At 37.6% G+C, this 17,029-nt stretch overlaps 1 long non-coding RNA gene across 2 annotated transcripts; it reads right to left on the bottom strand.

Annotated features, from left to right (window-relative positions):
* Positions 1 to 966: 966 nt before the first annotated feature.
* On the bottom strand, positions 967 to 5,954 carry LOC137090620 (uncharacterized). 2 transcript variants are annotated; one of them, XR_010907923.1, is made up of 4 exons: positions 5,577 to 5,954; positions 4,699 to 5,245; positions 4,500 to 4,589; positions 967 to 4,197 (listed from the first exon to the last, which is right to left on the bottom strand). It is a non-coding gene; the product is annotated as an uncharacterized lncRNA (long non-coding RNA). The 2 variants fall into 2 exon arrangements; XR_010907922.1 differs by lacking the exon at positions 4,699 to 5,245.
* Positions 5,955 to 17,029: the final 11,075 nt, after the last annotated feature.

The following is a 17,029-nucleotide window of genomic DNA, read 5'->3' as shown; positions in this document are numbered from 1 at the left end:
CAAAATAGAAAGTGGCTGTAGGAAAATAGATAAAGCATTGAAAATCTCCATTTCCAACATTAGGACAATACTTAAGAAGTTCTGATCAACTAAAGATGTCACAAATCTCACTGGAAGCGGACAGAACATGGTGAGTAGGAGAGTTTGAGTGACCAAGGATTCTAAGAGGATCACAGATGGAGAATTGCCGAGATTAGTTGTGTCTGTGTAGTTGTGAGCTCAGAAAGCCTAAAAAATAAATCAAACAAGCCTTGAATCACCACAAGTTGTTTGTGATAGTTTCAAGAAAATCCTGCTCACTCATCCAAAAACAAACTCCAGCATATTCATGAGTCAGACACGACTGGAGCTTCCAAAGGGACCTGGTTCTATGGTCAGATGAAACAAAAACAAAGAGCTTTTTGGCAGTAAATACTAGATGGGTTTGGTGCAAACAGGGATAAAAAGTACCCCATACACTGTAAAAAAAGTTTTGTCAGATCAACTTAGAAATTGTACTTCATTTGGTAACATCTGCTTTAATTGAGTTTGTTGAAGTTAATATCTCATTTTAGATTACTGCGAATAACTCAATTAAACCAACCCGAAATTCCAAGGTTTTACTAAGGCATAACTGTCATTGGTTATAACTTGGTTTGTCCTGCAAGTTTTAAATATGTATGTTATATTAGTTGAAATCTAAATTTAAGTATATTTTGTTTTACCTGAAATCCCAATTTTGCATTGATGTGAACTCATGTGTTCTTTAAAGGCAATTGGCAGTGTGACTTTAATGTAACTTCATGCGTAGCATAACTTCAAATCATGTTTCTACTTTGATTTAAAGTTATTTATTTTATACGCTCAAAATACATTTTGATTTTGATGTAACTTCATATGTAGCATAACTTTAAATTGCCTTTTAACTTTGGTGTAAGGTAATTTCTTTTATAATGCTAAAATCCAGTTTCAATTTGATGTAAAGTTGTGTGTTGCTTAACTTCAAATCAAGTTTTTACTTAAATGTAAGGTAGTTTCTTTTATATGGTCAAAATGCAGTTTCATTTTGATGTAACTTCATGTGAAGCATAACTTCAAATCACATATACACTTTCATGTAAGGTTATTTCTTTTATAAAATCAAAATATAGTTTAATTTTTGAGTAACATCATATGTAGCATCACTTCAAAACATATTTTTCCTTTGATGTAAGGTCATTTCTTTTGTAAAATGAAAAAAATATATTTTCATTCTCATCATGCATAGCATAAAAATCATGTGTTAACTCCTTAATCACTTCTGTACAAAGGTGAAGTCTCATTCACTTACAACTTCTAATCAGTTTCTCAAAATATACTTTAAATCAGTTTTTATTTTAGCAGGGCAGGAAGGAGGCAGGACACAAACAGATGTTTAAATGCCCAGGTGGGGCATTGTATTGTCAAATAGTCAAGGAAAAGGAGGAAAGGGAGGGGCTGAGGGGTCCTCCTGGGCTTTGTGGGTGCCTCTTGTGAGTTTGGGCATCCGGGTGAATTCGGGAAATCACTTGCTTCGTGCTGTGGATAGCTATGTCAGCTCAGCCTGGGTCTTAAGTCGTTTCCTAGGAAAAGGGAACACACATTAGACAGGTTATTGTACTGATATGTTGATGTAGGCCTAAATGTTTTTCTTTGTATAGATGACAATGTTGGCAAAAAATCTGATCACACAGATCCATGAAAACGACTAACATCGTATGATGTATGCCAGACCCATCGTTGCTTACATTATGGACTACACGTCTCAATAGCCTATAGGCCTACATGTGCATTCTGTACGGAGGACCTAATAGAGTCAACATGAACAACGCACCCACACCCTGTCAAAGTTTTAACAGATTTGTTTTTTGTAGTCTAAACTGAGAGTATAGCAACATAATTATTAAAAACCTTTACATTAAAACCTGTTTTTACAACCTTCCTTTGCAATATATAAATGCTATAAGTGTTTTAGATTCCAGTTGAAAATGGTCTCGTGTAAACAGTCCCTGCTGCTTTTTGCGGCCTTTATATCACTTTCTCCCTGATGACTTGAGTAGGGTCAGCTGTGCCCTGGCAGTTAGTGCAGGAGGCAGCTGTAATCAAGTACGGGTTGCTGCAGCTCGGAATGGGTGTCGGCATGTCACGGTCAAAGTTTATCATTGGTCAAAGGTGCTCAGTACTTACAGTAAAATAAAACAATATGCCATTGTATATCATAGTTGTATTACAACTACCACAGTATGAATTACTTCAATGACAGCTATGTTTTTCTAGCATGATGACAACTAAAGCATTTTTTTATTTTATTTACCCCATCAGGAAAAAAGAATGCGGAATATGGAAGTAAATGGGGTCCACGCGCAGTGGCGTGCACAGACCTCAGTAAGGGCAGGGGCCCAAGCGAGTTCGGGGACAGGGGAGAATTGTTGCTACAATCATGCTATATTAGATATGTACAATAACAATTGTAGAAAAAATGAATGTCCAGAAATCAATTTCAATAGTACATTGAAAACATTATTTAATGTCTCTCATAATAGTAGTTTTGAGATTTTTCACTTTAGTATATAAATACATCAGACCGCAAACAATGTTCAATGACCCCAGTGGTCTAGTGGTAGAATCATGAACCGCAGTTTGCAAGGTTTCGCGTTCTAATCCGGCCTTCCATATTAATTCTTTTTTTAAATAGTTGAAGATGTCCATCAGTGGTTGTATATCAGCAGGTACACGTTTGTGTGCATTTGCTTTGTGATTTTACCGGAAAAATATAGCCAAACCTCTACAACGCCGTTAAACGGGGCAAAAAAATGGGGCGGCAGTGGCTCAGTGGTTCATGTAAGTTGTCTACAAACCAGAAGGTTGGTGGTTCAATCCCCGGTTCCACCTGACCAAGTGTCGAGGTGTCCATGAGCAAGACACCTAACCCCAGCTGCTCCCGACGAGCTGGATGGTGCCTTACATGGCTGACATCGCCGTCGATGTGTGAATGAGGGAGTGAATGGGTGAATGTGAGGCAAAATGTAAAGCGCTTTGGATAAAAGCGCTATATAAATGCAGTCCATTTTTTTTTTTAAACGATCGATTGACGGACGCGTGCATCTGTGCTGTAAAGATTATGCACAAGCAAACCCGAACGTAAACCCCAGCTTAATCTGGTCAGCTCAATCATTTTGACAACTGCTGAGGCAGACCAGACAACAAATTACCCTTTTTAACCTTGTTATCATCCTAACATGGGGACAATTTGGCCATTTCTAATTATTCTAATCAATGCCTATGGTGGTTAAGGCCCTTCTCTTTTGCGATCAAATGGGCATGGGCTCAAGCCCCAACCGCCCCCTTCTCGGCGGTAGTGATTGCTCAGAAGTCGCATCTCAGAATTCGTCATGGCAAATACACAACATATGCACCTGGCTCTGATGTTTCTTCAGGTGTGAACCTAGGACATAGCATTCCAATGGTCTGAATCTCTGTTACACCTTGGAAAAACAGAGGTTCAGACAGTGTGAACCTCAAAGGTGGATTCGGCTCTCCTAACTATATTTTGACACCATAGGCTACACATGACCCTTGATTTCATTTAAAATCAAATATAAGCGCAACACAATGAATTACAACTTCTCATCTTGTCAATTCTTGTATTTAATAGTCAGTTTATCATTGGCATTTTTTCTTTGCTGATAGTTACAACTAAACCTATAGAGAAGACAAGTGTGCATAATAAAAAAATAAAAACATTTAAAAAAAAAAAAGACTTCAGACAAACCTAAACGGGGTAGATGCTACATTCCTTTAAACCATCTCTCCTTGTTATCAAAAATATTTCAGCAAAACAATAACATAAATTATTTGTCCTCCCACCACCCAAATGCTTACTCCGTTTGTAGCAACTTCACATAAAGATTGTGCACCTTGCTGGACTTTTTCTGACCTTCAAGGTCCATAAATAACGTTTGGATTGTCTCAAATGTGTATTTTAGATCTCGTGGGTAGCTGAGGTTTAGACAATACATAAGGCTAAAAAGAAAAGAAAAGGCAGATGCAACCGATTTAAAATTATTCAACACCACATTTCCTTCTATGTTGATTTCCACGTCGTCTGGCATTTCAAAGGGTCTCTCACATGGTTTGTTTCACAAAGATGGTCATTGTCTGTTTAGAGAGATCATCTGATTCCTGCCCATCTGTTATATCCTGTTTAGAAAGTGACAGTAAAAGAAATGTAAAGAAAAATGGTACACCACATAATTAAAAGGTTTACCTGCCAAAACCAGTACCAAACACACTATGACATTTTTTTAAACACTTCAGCTACACAACAGGACTTTAAAATTCAATATTTAACACATTTCTAATGTTAACACATAATTAAAATAACGTAAGTTTCATTTAAAATGTAGATCAAATAGAATTTTTATACATATCACAAACAAGTTACGATATTACAACAGAACAGTGGGCATCATCAACCAAAGCTGTTGTGTATTTGTCCTTACCATGTAGTCTTTTATCAGGTTTTCATCCTCACCAAGGTAGAAAATGATGGATCTAAGGATACACTCTCTCCTTATATTTTTGTCAGTAGTCTGAAAATTAAAGATTTATCAGCAGTAAATACCAATGAATAAAGGCAGTACAGCAAAAATGTAAACTAAAGCAGGCTGTAAACAAAGCAAACAACTCATTTTACTGTACCTCATCAAATGCCAACATGGTTACAAAGTGTTGACGACAACTCATGCAGTACACTCTCCTCTATCTTGTAGTTGTGATGCTGAAAGACCTGACTAACAATGAGCTGACTAACAACGTAGCTGGCACACATAGAGAGCCAATTAAGTACCGTAACTCATAGAGAAGATCATTAATAGCTGAGCTAGATACAAGATATATGTGCTCTAGCTTTAATAACAGTGAAGCTAGGTTTGCTTCAATGTCATTCAACTGGTCTTGTTCTTCATTGGAAAAGCCCAGACTTGAACATCCCTTAGTTGGTTCCTCAAATTCTGATGTATTATCAGTTTCTACTGACAAGCCTGAAATTGCCCTTTGTTCAATAACTCCATGATTGAAGTCTTCCAATCTGAAATTTCTGTGTTTTCTGTGCATGGATGAAATTTCTTATGTGCATGGATACAAATGACCTCTTCCATGGTGGTTAAGGTCAAGTCTGTAGTGTTTTAGGAGCACAGATCTTCTTTGAAAAGATGCATCACAATCTTTGCATGTCCACATTAATGTTCTAAAAGAAAACAATATAAGACTATTTTATATACAACACAATGCTTTGCCATCAACACTGCTTAAACGTTAAAAAAACATTTTGACCTCTCAATTTTGTGTATTAAGAAACTTGGTAAATTTTATGTGACCATTTACACGTTTTTTTTCCGTTTTTTAAAAAAAATCTCCGACACCCAAAAGAATTTCTTACACTGAAATGTTAGTGAATCATGACAACAAAATATATTTGTGTGATGCATTCTGCCAACAACAGAAAAGTATCACTCAACTCTAACAATCTTTAAAAAAAATTACATTATACCAATATTAAAAGGAACATCACAACTTACTTTTAAGCTGCTAAATGAGTTGTACCAAACAAGAAACACCACTTCCAGCTGCTTCTCATCATGCCATCAGGGATTCTTCTTCTTCATCTTATGTTTTTGAATGGTGGTTAGCAACCAGGTTGGAGCATTACCACCACCATCTGGACTAGAGTGTGGCTTGTAGATGACACAACTCTATACCGCCCTCTATGTCTGGGGTTGACATCCCATCCCAAGCTCTGTTAGAAATTGTATGTTGATTCAATGTACCTTATTACATTTAAACAGCATTCCCTTGTTTTACATTACATAAACTTGATTAAAGTAGGTTACATCAACAAAATTACTTTTTATTGGTAGAATCAGGTAAAAATAGTTCCTTAAGTCAACAACTGCACATGTTCACTTTTTACAGTGTACCCATGGTTAAATATACAGGGTCTTTAATGTTGTGGGCCTATTTTTTTAGCTGGAGGTCCTTGACATCTTGTTCAGATACATTGTATCATGGATTCTAGCAAATACCTACAGATAAAAAAATCAAGACCTGACGGCCTCTAATCTTATAATGGGCGGTGGTTAGATCCATCAGGACAGTGATCCTAAATAAACATCAAAATCAACATACAAATGTGTCACTGAGCACAAAATGAAGATTCTGCAATGACCATCCATGTTCCCTGACCTGAACCCAAAAATGAGTGAGGTGAAGAAGAGAAGAAGCACTAACATGGAGGATCTAGAGGGATTTTGTATAAAGTAATAGTCTCTGTTCCCCGAACTCATCAGGCATTAGAAGAAAACTTAGAGCTGTTATCTGGAAAAGGGGGGTTGCAAAAAGTATTTAATAAAAGGATGTAAATTATTATGACCTACATGTTATGGAGAAAAGCATTCATTTCTTAAAAAATATATTTATTTTATTATAAGGTTATTATATATATATATATATATATATATATATATATATATATATATATATATATATATATATATATATATATATAATTATTTGTATTATTTTTTTATTTTATGAAATATCAAAAGGATAAATTATGTAGATTTACTTTTACAGCCATCTTTGACCAGAGGTGGCAATAATTCTGACCACAGCTGTGTAACTTAATGTTAAGTGTAATCAGAATAATTTATATCATTCTATCATTCATTTATTAGTTATTTTACAACTGATTGTGGTTATCATATGTTTGTCCATAATGTAACAACACAAATGTAACAAAAAAGACCAATAATATTTTTGTAAATTAACATTAAGCTAAAATAAAAAATGCTCATGACTTAATGACATTAACAAATGTTTTATTTAGCACATCAGGTGTTTGCTAATATCCTCGTTTATCGGTAAAGGCCTGGTAAAGTTTCATTCGTCACTATAAACAACACACTTGAGTAATTTGGATGAGATTTTGCATATATACTGTGTGTGTGTGTGTGTGTGTGTGTGTGTGTGTGTGTGTGTGTGTGTGTGTGTGTGTGTGTGTGTGTGTGTGTGTGTGTGTGTGTGTGTGTGTGTGTGTGTGTGTGTGTGTGTGTGTGTGTGTGTGTGTGTGTGTGTGTGTGTGTGTGTGTGTGTGTGTGTGTGTGTGCTTATGACACACATGCTTATTAAGAAAAAGGGGAACAGTGCTATTTCCATTCGCTGCTTAGCAATATTTTGTATGTATGAAGCAAGGAGGTGAGAATCCATAAATCTTTGAAACATGCACATTATTGCTGTTTTTATGTTGAACTTCTGCTAGTGTCTGAGTGCTACAAACAACATTTGCTTTAACAACACAATCTGTTCCTCATGGCGGCCATTTGGTTTATTGACTATATGCGGTTCACCGTCGCGCTACTATGCGCAGCGGTGAGGGTGAAGTCTTCCCTCCAATAATCCACTAAGTGACAACAATGCCATTTTAGGAGCAATACAGTGAATTATGTAAACTGTTTGGGAACATTTCACCTGATATTGCTGCCGTTAATCACTGAGAGGTCTTATGAGGAGCTGGGAAACTCTCATAAATCAGTTTAGGGTAGCGTGACACTCAAGCAGGGTTGCTGGAGTGTGCAGCTGTGTCCCAAGAACACAGTAATCTCTTTTTTTTAAAGAAGCAAATACGATGACAAAATCAGTTTTATTTATTATCAGTATAGTGTGCTTATGCTAATGTGATGAAATTGTGGAACAATTGACCCAGCACAATGGCAAAAGCCTCTCTGTGACTGTGTATGCTAAAGCTATTTACAAACAAATTCAATTAAATATCAATCCCTGGAGAAACTGATAGCTTTTATTGTATTCAACACCCCATCCTCGCTGACCATTAAAAAAGATATACACTGACTGTGGCGAGGTGGACGAGCGAGAAACATGGGAGGAGCGAGCGAGACCGGGGACGTGATTGCGAAAGAGCGTCAGTTGAAAGGTGAACCAGTGAAGGACCAGAGAGGACCAGGCCTGGACTTTATGTTATGGTTTTGTTTACGGTTTATTATGCGGGCGGCAGTGGCTCAGTGGTTCATGTAGGTTGTCTACAAACCGAATGGTTGGTGGTTCAATCCCCGGTTCCACCTGACCAAGTGTCGAAGTGTCCATGAGCAAGACACCTAACCCCAGCTGCTCCCGACGAGCTGGATGGCGCCTTACATGGCTGACATCGCCGTCGGTGTATGAATGGGTGAATGTGAGGCAAAAATGTAAAGCACTTTGGATAAAAGCGCTATATAAATGCAGTCCATTTAAATGCAGTCCATTTATGTGTGTGTGGGCAGTCTTCCGTGAGGGGCTGCCCACGTTACTTTCATTTTGTATATTTATTTTGAATTAAAGTTGTTGAATGTTCGCCGGTTCCCGCCTCCTTCCTTCCCTTCTACGAACCTCATTACACTGTCAAATTGCATTGCGTTACATTTTTCGCCCTCAAACGAAATTCCCGATCATGTGGATTCCTATTGAATTGACTAGATTTTACTCTCAAAAGTACAACTTTAAATCCGAGGTAAACTCACACCATAGTTCTTTTTCGTTCTTCGCTTAGGAGTAAAAAGAGGTTTTGAAATATGTGACCAGCGATATACTGTAAACGAACATCCTGGCGCCGCTCACACTGTTGAGAGTAACGTTTGAGAGTACACTACAAAATGAGACATTTTTGATAAAGCATTAGAATCTGATCATATCAATGTGGATATGTTTACATAAGCACTGCAATTTGGCACTCTAGTAAATTCACGTCATGTTTATTTATATAGCACTTTATACAACAGATCTGCTTAAAAGCAAACAGATTTACAGTAATAAACATGAAAACCAGTGCCAGTGTCTCATTTCATCAGAACTATAAAATGTTTTTTACTATAAAATGGCTTTTCGTGCACACCTATATATATAATCATCACAGACCAATGGTAGTACAAAGGTGTTTACCTTTCTTTTTCAGACTGCTTGCTTTCCCAAACGAAAAATAGTTATACTTCAAGTGTTATACTTTATACTTAGTTGTACTTAAACTGTACTAATTTTTAAAAAAAAATGTATTATAGCTTGATGGATCCTTTTTTATCAACACTTGAGTGTAAGTTTCATGAAGAAAGGCAACATTTTAAACAAAAAGTTTAAACAAAATTTTTAGTCAAAACACCGATGGAGTAGATCAAGTCCATGAACTTGAGCTTCACAGTCGGTTCCTCTTCATGGGTTCGACATTTCATCTGGTAACATTAAGCAGTTTTGATTTACATGCTTTTTAATGTTTGAGGATCGCTTTATATTACATTTGCATGAGCAATCTTCTATCACCTGTTTCAGCTTCTTCTTTTCCTGTGTTTTGATCGGGGGATTCTGTACTCTTTCAGAAGATGTGTAATAACACCCCCTACCAAATAACAGTGAAAACATGGATAGCTGGAGAATTCAGGCAATGGTGGGAAAAGAGTGAAGCAAATTCCTATGTACTTTGCCAGTGGACTAGCCTACACAAAAAAAATATGTTTTATATCAAATATTCAAATCAATGTTTTATGAACTATGTAGTAAAAAAAAAAACGTATATTTAATAAGCTACTACTCAATCAAAAGATGAATCACAATTACAAGCCAATTATACTTAATATACCCCCTAATTAATACTTTTAAATATATCTCGATCAAAAGATTGAGTACAAGTATTGACCATGATGTCAGTATGGCAAGTATACTTAAGTATTTCGGAGAGTATATAAAAAGTTGACAGCAAGTATATACTTTCTTATTTTTTGTTTAAAATAAGCGTATTAATAAAACACTTCTTTTACATTTTCTTTGATAAATTTCTTTTTTGCAAGGGTCGGCAAGCTGTTAGAACTCCCAGTGAACTCCAAACAAACTTTGTTTTGGCCTTTAATCACTTTCTTCTAGCTACATTCCTTCCTTCCTTCCTTCCTTCCTTCATTCCTTCCTTCCTTCCTTCCTTCCTTCCTTCCTTCCTTCCTTCCTTCCTTCCTTCCTTCCTTCCTTCCTTCCTTCCTTCCTTCCTTCCTTCCTTCCTTCCTTCCTTCCTTCCTGACTTGTTTTCTTTTCCTTCCTCCCTTCCTGACAGTACCAATTTACTTCACTTTCCTACTAAATTCCTTATCTCCTTTTTACCTATATTTCCATTTTTTGCTTCCCTTCTTTACTTCATATTCTTCTCTCCTTATTTACTTGTATATTTAATTTCCTCTATTCACTTCCTTAGTCCCTTCCCTCTTTACTTTTCTTTCTGTCCTTTCTTCCTTGCAGTACATCTATGTATTCCTTTGTTCCTTGCCAACCCGATCACACATAAATGCGTATAAACAGTACGAGTGTGCAATGTCGTGGAATGTATACGCCAAAACTCATTTTGGCGTGCATATGATACGCTGTTTTTCGCGTGCACTTTATGGCGTATATATGACACGCTCTCTTGGGTAAGTTTAGGGTAGTGGGGTGGGGAGTTCGTATAATACGCCATAAAGTGCGTATCATATGCACGCGAAAAACAGCGTATCATATGCACACCAAAATGAGTTTTGGCGTATACATTCCACGACATTGCACACTCGTACTATTTATACGGATTTTTCATGAGATCCGGCTGTCCTTGCTTACATTCTTCCTTCATTTGATTTTGCTTCTTGCTTCCTTGTGTTTTTTCCTTCTGTTTACTTTTTAACAACATCTAAGTTGCAGTTATTAACAATTGTGACATTTGGATCTGTGACTTTACTTTTTTTGGAAATCTGTAGATTTTACTTTTATGAGAGTGTCTGTAATCTTTATGTGGCCATCACAAAAGATCATCTGTGCTAAATGTAACATGAAATATATAACTGAGAGTTGGTATTAAATAAAAACACAGGTTTACCTAAGCTTCTCATGAAAAACTAGTCCCATTCCAATTGAAATTTACTTTCAGATATGACCTAACAAATCTGTGCATTCCCAAAGCATTTGGACACATTGGTGAATCAAGATGTTCCTATATTGATGTAACATTAAATCACCTCACACATATGGTCATGTCTGTCCATGTCCTGAAACAAGACTAAGAAACTGATTTGTAACCCAGGTTTGAACGTCTCTCTGGTGCGTGCATGTGTGTTTATCTGCATGCGCAGAGGAGGTGTGCTAATGGAGTCCGTCTCAAAGGTGAACATGGTAATCCATCAGAACCTCCTCCTCCTCTTCATATGACCCCCGTGTTCAGCAGCTGCTTGAAGAAAACCAGAGGTTGCCCATCCAGTCTGGAAATCCCCTTAAAACTCTACAACCCCTTGACAGTATGAGAGAAATGGCATCCTGTGTTGACAATATGTAACATGGCGGCTTATATCTTGTGCAGAGCCACAGTTTTCGCGATCATATTCTCGCTATGAAGTTCCTGAGGGGGTTAGCAGTGGATGGTGATTGATTCGGGAGGTTCTGCACACCGCCTGTTTAGGTTGCCCTCTTGTACAGTTCACTGGTTCTCCACTTTAAAGGCTACGCTCTCTTCCTCTGTTTCACTTCTTTTTTGAAGTGTCAGCAGAAAATTGAGAGAATGTCCTGAATGTGTTCTGCCTTTCACCACAGGACTAAAGGCTTGCTCACGAAAAAAAAAATTGAAAGCTTTATTGCCTTAATTGTTGTTATCTTGTAGCCAAAGACCTATAGAACCTGCTGACTTTTTGCACATTTTCCACAGTGATTTTTCTAAAGAATGTGCAGAAATCTGCAATGGATTTATGGATTTAAATGAAACATTTTAAAGGATTTAAATGTGGAAATCTGAGTTTCCAGTGGAGCTACGGACATCAGTTCTGTGTGGGGGTTTATATTTTGATAAATATATTTTTTCCACTTGGTCACGTTACCAGTAAAATAGGTTGCAAATGGCAACTTTAATGAAAATGTTAAACTACTAAAGTAAATAAACTATTTATGTTGAGTAAACAAAAAGTAGTTCACAAATACTTTTATTGTGTATGTGAAAACATGATAAAATGACTCAAAACTTTGCCCTTCCACCCGATTTTAAGTATTAAAACCTTCAGTAACCTCTAAATGTATGTGCTCCTCTGTGCTTTTTATCTGTGTGTGTTATGATTCATTTTCCATGTTCACCTATAAGTGAAGACCTAGCCATTGTAAAATGGCTGGGGGCAACTTTCTCGAGCAAAAATCGAATGCATTAAACTGCAGGATGATTTCTGGCTGGAAGAGAGTCTCATTGGCTTGCATTTTTTATGAGAACAGCTGCTCCAATCTCTCCTCTGTTCACAGCCGGGCTTGCTTAATCACACAGTTTATCCCTGCAGCCCCACTGTCAGGGCAAAGGCAAGGCAGGCAGAACAGTAAGGGGCCTGAGAGAAAGATGAGAGGAAGAAGGAAAAGCAGAGAGAGACAGATGAGAGGAAAGAGAAAGTGAAAATTCCTGATAGCAGAAATAAAAAAGTTATTAATTCAAGTTTTGAGGAGGGAGTATGAAGATTTTTAACCATAAGTTCAGCGATAAATGAACGATTTACTCTCATGATGATCCAAAAACGTTCCAAACAGAAAAAAGCTTTCAGAAAGACCCAAAAATAACAGAGTATGATAAAAGTGGATATCTGCAGATTGGATTTCTGAAGTCAAATACCTTTGTGTGATGAGTGGACTGATAACCTCCTCCAGTGTTTATTACCACAACTTACTGGATCATTGATTCAGAGAGTTGAATGTGAGATCCAGATCAGTCTGGTTCCCGATTGACCGGTTTGCGTTCCGCGAGAAACTTTGTATTCGCTTGCAAAACCTTTAGAGCTCTTTGCGAACAAACTCAAAGTTTCTTGCCGGACTGCAAGCGTTTTTGCGAAGGGAACGCAAAAGCATTGACCCTTTTTTTTTCCATCTCATTTTTTCACCAGTCCCTTTAGGGGCTCTGTAGGATTTCTGCCTAAAAGTTGATCTGATATTTATCTAACTCACAATTATAGATAAACATGATCTAAACGAATTAATACACAAATAATTGTATTTACCGAGTACATTCATTGATCACTGACAGGGCAAGGTGGTGAAAGTCAGTGAAATCTCGAATGTTATGACTTATTAGCATCAAAACCTCCACCAACATTTGCTGTATAGCTGCTAATATGAATTATGACCAATTTGTGGCAAATACATAATTAAAATAGCTACCTGTTTATATGTATATATTTTTAAAGAATTCTCAAGCACTTTTTTGTGCTTGAATAAATTATTAACCACTATATTCCTATAATTTTTGGGCACATTATTCCTTTAGGGTTAAGGATTTATAAAAAATAAAAGAAGAAAAATGAGCATTATTAAATTGTTATAATCTTGTAACTGCTTATATATTTTTATTTCACTCATCAGTCCTTAATTTCTGTTGGATACGCTGAATAGCACAACAGCTCAATTCCTAATTAATCAAATAATCCGTGAAAATTGAATTAATAACCTTCTGGTATGAAAAAACTATTTGATCATTGATCTTGACAGCTTGAGCCAGAACTGAACTGAAGTGTATTGCCGCCCCATCTCATGGTCACAGAGGACATTCGGCCCAGGACATTGAAACTGGAGAGTGAAGCGGTGAGGATGTCTGTGTCTGACCACGGGACTGACAGACGGGCCGCAGCACGGTAGTCTCAGCACATCAGGGTGTAACAGGAGCAGCTGAAAGACGAGGAGCATCAAGCCCCCATGTGAACCCACCAGGACGCCCATCCCTTTCGGCCAATTACAGCACTGTGCTGCCAACAGCAGACTGAATAATGCCCCTGTCTGATAACACTGTAAACTCAGACCACCCTCTGTAAGTATTCGCAGACAACCGCACATCCGGATGCTTCGTTATGAATGCCCTGTGAAATAAAGAGATCAGCCACGGTCTCTCATAAATGCCCATCATGTGCATTACGCACACACGCAAACACAGACGCATTATCTTATCTGGTTTCTGTATGCAGGGCCATGCAGACTCGGTGGAGACCCTGTGGTTGTAAAGCATCCTGATATCACGGCTGTGTTTTATGAGCATCTCCTATAGGAGATATTACTCCAGCACAGACATTGCCCCTCTGCTGGTATCAGGACTGATGCACTGAATCATTCGATATTCATCTATGAACCCATGTAGTGGCCCGAAACGAATCCAACCGGATAGGCCCACCACAGCACAATGTTCAAAAACATTTCTGATTGGTTTTGCTCGCAAACAAAGAGCGGATAGAGCAACCTCCCACTTTTTTAGAAGCGGTAGTTTTCCATTTTATTTCTATGTAGGGAGTACTATGCTTTAAACCAAAACGACTAGCGTTCAGAGTTGAATACAACCAGCAAAATTTGAAGTAAATAAGTATTTGAAAATTTAAATTTTTTCTTTTGTGTTATTTAAAGCTGCTGTCCGTAACTTTTTTGTGTTCAAGATTTACAAAAAATATATATGAGAATGTACAAAATGAATCAATTTTCCAGTTCGTGCGTGGCTCACCATAGACATAAACAGAGAGAAGTAGCTCCGGCTACAATGTTCTTCCGCAAGACGCATGCAGTCCTGTTTAATAACCGGAAAGAAGAAAAATATAATGATATATATAAATAAATAAATAAATAAAATCACTTTTAATTCAGAAAAATTAAAGTTTATCATAGAAGAGAAAGAATGCATTTTAATTGTATTTTTAAATAACTTAATCGATTAAGCCAGAAAAAGTGTCATGTGATTGATCCATGTAAACATACAGGTAAGTGACTGCATTCGCCGCTGAGCTCTTTTGATGTTGTTCTTGTTTCCATAGTAACAGCAACTTCTCTGATTGGCTTATCTCTCTTCAGGATTATGGGTATTGTAGTTACTGGCAATTTGGCTATTAAGCTTGTTTTTTGTTTTGTTTTTCAGAAGTGAAGCTTCTTTAAATTCATATACCTTATGTTTGGTCTGTATTAAAAGGTTTATATGTTAGCTCTATAGAGAACTTCAGTTGGGCATTATTCATTGAAATACATTTAGTGCATCTGTTGAGAACACACTCTTCAGGGGATTGGGTGAAAATTGGACATATCACCACTATGAATGCGTGGATAAAATGTGTTGTCCCCTGCCTCGCGGCTGGATGGCTGCCTGGCCGCCGGTGGTGTAGAGACTCATTTAGAGAGCTCGACTGGGACGGGACACTGAAGGTCAGACTGAGAAATGCCTGCAGCAATCTCCCCTCACACATGCTCTCTATTCCCTCAACCCTTCTCTCTCTCTCTCTCTCTCTCTCTCTCTCTCTCTCTCTCTCTCTCTCTCTCTCTCTCTCTATTTCTCAGTCTGCTGGTTATAAATCCTCTGGCTATCAGGTGCAGTGCCCTGCTGGCACTTTCACGAGCTCATGCGTTTGTGTCTGTGGTGCTGAGTGCCGTGTCACAGTCCCTGGACAACTGATGCTGTGACAGGCGGTGAGTGTGACTGAGCATACTGACACTCTCTCTGTATTTATTATGTTGCACCATATATGATTATATTTCGATCTGACTGTCCTTGAGACGTCCACTAGACCATCAGACCTACTTAAACTACTTTCAACCAGACTCAAACTGGCACTTCTGCTGTTTGTGTCAGACCGGTCTAAGGCTTCTGATGCATATGTTCACAGAAAAACAATGAATGTAAATGGCCCCCCGCATATTGGTTCTTAGCATTGCATATTGAAGAACTCAAAAGGGCACTTCCGGTTTTTTGACTTACCTCATAATGTTACCTGTATGTTTCAGGGAATGTGCGATACAAAAAACAAAAAAAGTATATATATATATATTGAATTTCTGTGAATTAAATTGTATAAATTTACAGAAATTCAATTTGGCCAACTGAAAAAATTTCATTTGTCAGCTTTTAAGGAGTACACTAACATAAAGGTGGACTTGAAAATATCCAGTCAAAAATCCAGTTTTGGCTCCTGTGGCGATCAAGTAAAGATATGGCTTCATGATATGGATATTGAATTTGACATCATCTAAGCTTGGACAGACAATTTTCTTATTGCAGTATTTCTGTGTGGTACAGTTAGTTATGTAAAGAAATCCCACCTCAAACTATGAAGCCGTTCAAGGGGTTTAGAGCATTTGACTTGTTGATTTAGCTTTATATTTAAGCTACAGTTCGCTGTGTGAACTGCATGCATTATTCTTTATGACAACATAATGCCTCATTGTATAAAACCAAATTTAGGAATGATAGCAATTCAAACCGCGCACGCTGTGAAGGCTTTCAACCTCAAAGGGACATTCAATAGTGTTACCTTTTGAAAAAGTGGGGACTTTTTTAACTCAGCTATAGGAAGCTGGCGTGGAGCCCGAGTTCTTGTTAGCTTGTCCTGGAGCCGCCCGCCAAGCACGCACACGGATGATTATAGAGATGAACGGCCATAAGCTCCATATTTTACGAGGAGGAGTGACTGAACTCTAAAGTAGGGAGATGTCTGGGTCATAGTCACAAGAATCGCACAGTAAGAAAACTAAATGGGTGTAAAGGGATTCATGAAGCTTATTCTGGATAAGGAGTGAGGATTTCACTCATCTCTTCCTCCCACCTCAGGCCTTCCTCTCAAACACCCTTCAACAGCCCACAAACAATAAGGTGACACAATGGAGTAGAAAAGCAAATGTCAAGACTTGTATATACAATTTCTATGAATGGAGACACAAAAAAAATGGCTAAAAAGGAAACGAATGCCAAAAAAAATCATAAAAGTGGTCCACACCAACACAATCTCATGGCAGTTCATAGTCTTGCGTAGCCAGACCTTCAGACTGATGGCTTTTTCACAGCTTTCATTGGCCAAGAACTGCCCAAAAGAACATTTGACTGACATATAACGCAACCAATCACAGTTCGTTTTTTTTCATGTCATGTTTTGGGACATGAAAATGTAAAGTCAATGTCCCTGCAATAACAGTGCATCTATAAATTTTTCATTCAAGAACTTTGTAC

This window comes from Pseudorasbora parva, chromosome 10 (assembly GCF_024679245.1).
Source record: "Pseudorasbora parva isolate DD20220531a chromosome 10, ASM2467924v1, whole genome shotgun sequence".
Taxonomy (NCBI): domain Eukaryota; kingdom Metazoa; phylum Chordata; class Actinopteri; order Cypriniformes; family Gobionidae; genus Pseudorasbora; species Pseudorasbora parva.
This window is presented reverse-complemented; position numbering and strand designations above follow the sequence as displayed.